Raw genomic sequence first — 5,802 nt, 5'->3', positions numbered from 1 at the left:
TTTTGTGTGTATTTTGAGGCTTAAAACATAGTGATTTATTCATAACACATGAAGCAAAAAGTAAAAGTATTTGTGCGTATTTTGGCTTCAAATATAGTTATGTAGCCACTTTTTTCTGTGCTTATTTGTATATTTTTGTTTGCTCTGACTACAAATGAGTTAAATAAACCTTTTACTTTTACTTTCAGTCCTGCTCAGAAATGTAGCAGAGCAGAAAGTACAAATATTTGCTCGGTATTTTGATGTAGTGAAGTATAAGATCTACTTCTACTACTAATCTACTACTACTAAGTAAAGTACATATACCTATTTTTTTAGTACAGTACTTAACTACTTTCACTTTTTACATTTGTACATTTGTAGGCACCCTTTGGTAATACATGTTTTAATAATAATTTTACTTAAATAGAAGCACTGATTTAATAGTTTGGCTTACATACATACTGTGAGCACGCTCGCCTCTCCACAGACCTGACTTGTAACCTCACATGACCTGGAGGTGCAGTGGCGCTTACGAGAACCAAGCAACGTCAGAAATAAACTTCACACGATTTACCCTCGAGCTCAGATGATAGTTTTACACGCTGTTATCTTAAAGGCGCACTGTGTAACTTTCGTGGTGGAGGGTCCGCTACCTCCCTGTATCCATGGAGATGTTATCGCTTATAGTCTGGAATGTTCCACAGTCAGTGTTGGGAAGGTTACTTTTAAAATGTATTCCCCTACAGATTACAGATTACATACCTCAAAATGTAGTTTGTAACATAATCCTTTAAATTACTTAAAAGTGAGTAAAGTAATTTGAATACTTTGGATTACTGGATATCGTCATGCTTTTTAAAACTACATGAATGTAACAACCACATCCTGAAAATTCTTCTTTATTCTCTTCAAATTGTGTGTTGAGTCCAAGTCTCCATGCACAGACTTTTGTTTACTGTAGAGAAGCAAAGCCGAGAATCTTAACATAAGATGTTTTGTCTGATAAAAGAAAATAAAAAGTCCAGTCTTTCCTTAACCAAATTTAAAATATTATTGATGGAGAAATGATTTTTATATGAGATCACTGCTGCCTTAAAGTATGTCCACCCTACTGTTAAGTGTCATTGTTTAGACCTGGTTTTAGTCCTAGTTTAGTCCTGGTTTAGAACTGGTTTAGACCTGGTTTAGACTTGCTTTAGAACTGGTTTAATCCTGGTTTAGTCCTGGTTTAGTCCTGGTTTACATCTGGTTTAGTCCTGATTTATTCTTGGTTTAGACCTGGTTTAGTCCTGGTTTAGACCTGGTTTAGAACTGGTTTAGACCTGCTTTAGAACTGGTTTAATCCTGGTTTAGTCCGAGTTTAGTCCTGGTTTAGTCCTGGTTTAATCCTGGTTTAATCCTGGTTTAGTCCTAGTTTAGTCCTGGTTTAGTCCTGGTTTAATCCTGGTTTAGTCCTGGTTTAGTCTTAGTTTACACCTGGTTTTAGACCTGGTTTTAGTCCTGGTTTAGTCCTAGTTTAGACCTGGTTTTAGACATGGTTTTAGACATGGTTTTAGTCCTGGTTTAGTCCTGGTTTAGAACTGGTTTAGACCTGGTTTAGACTTGCTTTAGAACTGGTTTAATCCTGGTTTAGTCCTGGTTTAGTCCTGGTTTATCTGGTTTAGTCTGATTTATTCTTGGTTTAGACCTGGTTAGTCCTGGTTTAGACCTGGTTTAGAACTGTTTAGACCTGGTTAGTTTTAGACCTGCTTTAGAACTGGTTTAATCCTGGTTTAGTCTGAGTTTAGTCCTGGTTTAGTCCTGGTTTAATCCTGGTTTAGTCCTAGTTTAGTCCTGGTTTAGTCCTGGTTTAATCCTGGTTTAGTCCTGGTTTAGTCCTAGTTTAGTCCTAGTTTAGACCTGGTTTTAGACATGGTTTTAGACATGGTTTTAGTCCTGGTTTAGCCCAAAATGTGAAAACAGGAAAATACCGCCATGTAATCCATTTATTTCAACAAAGTAACTGGAATCCAATTACCACTCATTGAAACAGTAACTGTAACTGAATACAGTTACTCATAATTTGTACTCTGATTACGTAACTGTGGTACATGTCATCTGTTACTCCCCAACACTGTGTATAGTATGGCGTTACATGTCTATCTAATTATCTGCCGTATTTGCTCAAAAATACTTGAAACAGTAAAACAGTACATCTGATTTTTACTGTGAGTGTTCTTGCCTCTTCACAGATCTGACCCGTAACTTCACCATGGAGACAAGCAGGCGACTGACCCTCCACCATATTTAAAATTGTTTTATGTTTGTCTGCCTTCTGAAGAGAATTAGGTCTTTGTGGGGCATAAAAACCCCGTGTGACGACTTTTTTTAATTGTTTACAGTCTCAAAAATCCACATCAGAGAATTTGTTGTCTCAGATTTTCTTACTCATTTTGGCATGAGGTACATTTTCCATGGTTTTTAAATTAGAACATTTTAAAAAGTAAACAGGCCATGGGTCATAGCTTGATGACTCCAAAATACTCGTGATCCTGGATGAGTAGACTAGGATTGCATCACCGTAGATTCGGAGTGTGGAGTGAAAGGGGCACAACCAAGCCTTGTTTCGCAGATGAAAGAAGAAGCTTTCAGCAATATCATTAACTCTTTGTGACCTCATATGACTACATGTCGTTTTTAGCAACTTTTTATTGTCTTTTTCACTTTTAAACTACAGTCAAACCACTACACTGTAAAAAACAGAAAAACATCTTTTTTTCTCAACATTTTTATAACATCAAAAGAGAATTTTTCTGCTCTAAATTTCAATCATTCTGACTCATTTAGTCCTTCATTAAAGGGACACTTCTCAGAATGCACTCCACCACAATGATTTATAAGCAGATTTTTATAACTTTCAAGACAGTAAAGTTAACAACTATCACTCATTTCCTGATTATCAAACAATAAAACACTTTACACAACACAGTACACAACCTCAGGGTTGGTCATTGAATTTCCTTGTGAATTGTTTTCAATTATACCTTTCCTTATAAAAGTGCATAGATAAAAAGATATAAACAATGCACTTTTTTATTTCAAGGTATTTTTATACAAATGTTTTTGTCTCCTTTACATTTCCTGAATGAATATGTTAGGCAAGGCAAGTTTATTTGTATAGCACAATTCGTACACAAAGTAATTCAAAGTGCTTTACAGAATAAGATACATTAAAATCATAATAAAAACTAATAAAAACATAAATAATCATAAAGATTAAAATTAAAAAAGAGAGACATAAATTGGAGAGAAGAGTGCGGAATGAAAAGCTTTCAGTTATATGCACAGTTAAACAGAAATGTTTTGAGCCTGGATTTAAACAGCGTCAAAGAAGAGTCTGTCTCACATGTTCAGGAAGACTGTTCCAGTTCCAGAACCTGAAACACTGACTCCCGGTGTTTAGTCGTGACTCTGGGCACCAGCAGGAGGCCGGTCCCTGAGCTCCTCAGAGTGCGAGATGGTTCATATGACACTAACATGTCAAATAAAAGAAGTGATATTGATTTGGGATCTTTAAAAATTTGATTCAGATTGATAAAAGATGTGTTTATTCTGTTTTAAGGTCAAGATGAGCTGTTTGTTTTTCCCGTATCCATGAAGACCATGCAAGAGGTCAGTGAAGGAGCAGGCTATGGACATTTGAGATGCTGGAGGCTTTTTACACCATATGTGGCAGCAAATGTGGCAGAAGATCTTCCAGAGGAAACACTTTGATGTAATGAACCATTTCGTCACCAACCAAAACACCAGAGCGGAGTAAGAATGAAGCCTTTCCTGTTGGTTCACCTGAATTTCCCTGGAGGCTGCTGTGATGCTGCAGGACACGGAGGAGGGACACTTTTGACTCTTCTGCTGACCCTCCCTGATCAGTCCTCCTGTTCAACTGACCTGAGACTGACTAAGACACAAAGGGACTGAGACGAGCAGTGGAAATGTTGCAGCAACATCAAATGCAACAGTTTGTTGCATGAACAGAGTGTTTTCAGTTTGAGAGATGAGCAATGTCTAAATATGCAGGATGTGCGTGTTACATGTGTGTGAATGAAACAGAACACAACTCCACGTGTGTTTTGATGAAGAAACATTATAACATAGATCAGAAAATAGTGTAATATGGGGCCTTTTAATGGTAACATTTTGGTCTAAGTTCACATTTGTCCATAATAAGTGAAATATGAAAATATGAATACAGTGTTTATACAGATCTAAACAACACGGTTAGAGTTTCTATGCAGGATATGACAGGATTTTTTTTATATAATACTTGCGATTTGATAATTGTATCTTTTTAAATTGCTATTTGGCTCCGTTTCTTCTTACACATTTATGACAGACAATAAAAACTGTGCTTTTGGACTGGCTTAATGTTTTCTCCTAAGTCAAGTGAAATCAGATACCTACTTGTGGATTCATGCTTGGACAAGACTAACAGTGTTGTCTCACCACTTAGTCATGACTACAACTACTGTAACTTCTGCAATGAGCTATTATTGCTGCACCATCTACTGTTGAATCAGCCGATGATGTGATTTTAAATTTCATTAACAGGATGAGCTGTGCAGCTTTTACAGATAACACGTAATACTGGTTTATTTTTAGATTGTTTGTTGTGATTTTGTGTTTTGGTTCTCTAGATGATTTCATTTCTGTTGCCAGTTTCAGTGATGAAATCCAGTTTGTTCAAACCTAAAATATGTCTCTCTGATCTGAATGGTCATTACCAAATCGCTTAGGTGTTAAACATAGTGCTGTCAAGCGATTAAAACAATTTAGAGATTAATTAATTATGATCTGTAATTAATTAATCTAATTAATCTCTTTTTAATCTCACCTAAAAATGCTGAGAAAAGCTTCAACTTGAGGTATTTTCATTTAAATTATTATTACATTATTGTGGCAGATCAAAAAGACTGATACAGAACAAAAAAAAAGTGACTTTATAAAGTCATTTTTTGTTTAACAAACTTCAACAGATGCAGTCACTTAGGCTGCGTTCAGACTGCAGCCTGAAGTGACCCAAATCCGATTTTTTGGCTTCTATGTGACCTGTATCTGATCTTTTAATGACAGTCTCAACGACACAGATCCGATTTTTTCAAATGTGACCCAGGCCACTTCGATATGTGGTCCTGAAACCGATACATATCTGATCTTTTGACATGCGACTTCAGTCTGAACGGCCAAAGCGCATTCATTTGACCTACACGTTACCAACAAGCCACAAACGTCACTATTCTGCGCTGAAGTTGGCGAAAATTGTTAATGAACTCTGTGTCACTGAAGTGAAGCACATCACCACTCACCACTCTTGGCTACGTCACCGCATCCACATGTTAATTTCAACAGACGTCGCTGCCGCTGTCCCACAAAACACCACGGCCAAAAACCTCGTCCTTCTCCTTCTCAATCTCCTCCTTAAAACAAGTACATGTTGTGGCTCCGGTACAAGAGGAACTTTAAAATCTCCAGGTGCTCAATGCTCGTGTCCATGTTTGGACAACTTCCGTAAACACAGAGCACGCTCACTGCGGTTGATGTCATCGTGTCTCCAGTGCACATGCGGGACACTTTCGGGCCATTTACTGTTCACACAGGGGATCGCATACATGTCGCAAAAACATCGGATTTCACAGAAAAATCGGAATTGAGCATTAAGCCCTGCAGTCTGAATGTAGCCTTACAATCCACAGTATCATCATTATTATTACTATTACTAATCTGTAGTGTTGGGAAGGTTACTTTTAAAATGTATTCCCTTACAGATTACATATTCCAAAATGT

At 37.0% G+C, this 5,802-nt stretch overlaps 1 long non-coding RNA gene across 1 annotated transcript in view; it reads left to right on the top strand.

The window, feature by feature from the left end:
• LOC129412451 (uncharacterized) overlaps positions 1–4,377 on the top strand; it is a 15,717-nt gene extending 11,340 nt beyond the window's left edge. The window contains exon 2 of the long non-coding RNA XR_008633746.1: positions 3,584–4,377. This is a non-coding gene — a long non-coding RNA (uncharacterized LOC129412451). The remainder of the gene's footprint in view (positions 1–3,583) is intronic.
• Positions 4,378–5,802: the final 1,425 nt, after the last annotated feature.

Source organism: Boleophthalmus pectinirostris, unplaced genomic scaffold (assembly GCF_026225935.1).
Source record: "Boleophthalmus pectinirostris isolate CB_2022bp ecotype Guang Dong unplaced genomic scaffold, ASM2622593v1 HiC_scaffold_8, whole genome shotgun sequence".
In the NCBI taxonomy this organism is placed as follows: Eukaryota; Metazoa; Chordata; class Actinopteri; order Gobiiformes; family Gobiidae; genus Boleophthalmus; species Boleophthalmus pectinirostris.
Note: the sequence above shows the minus strand (reverse complement) of the source record. Positions and strands in the feature narration are given on the sequence as shown.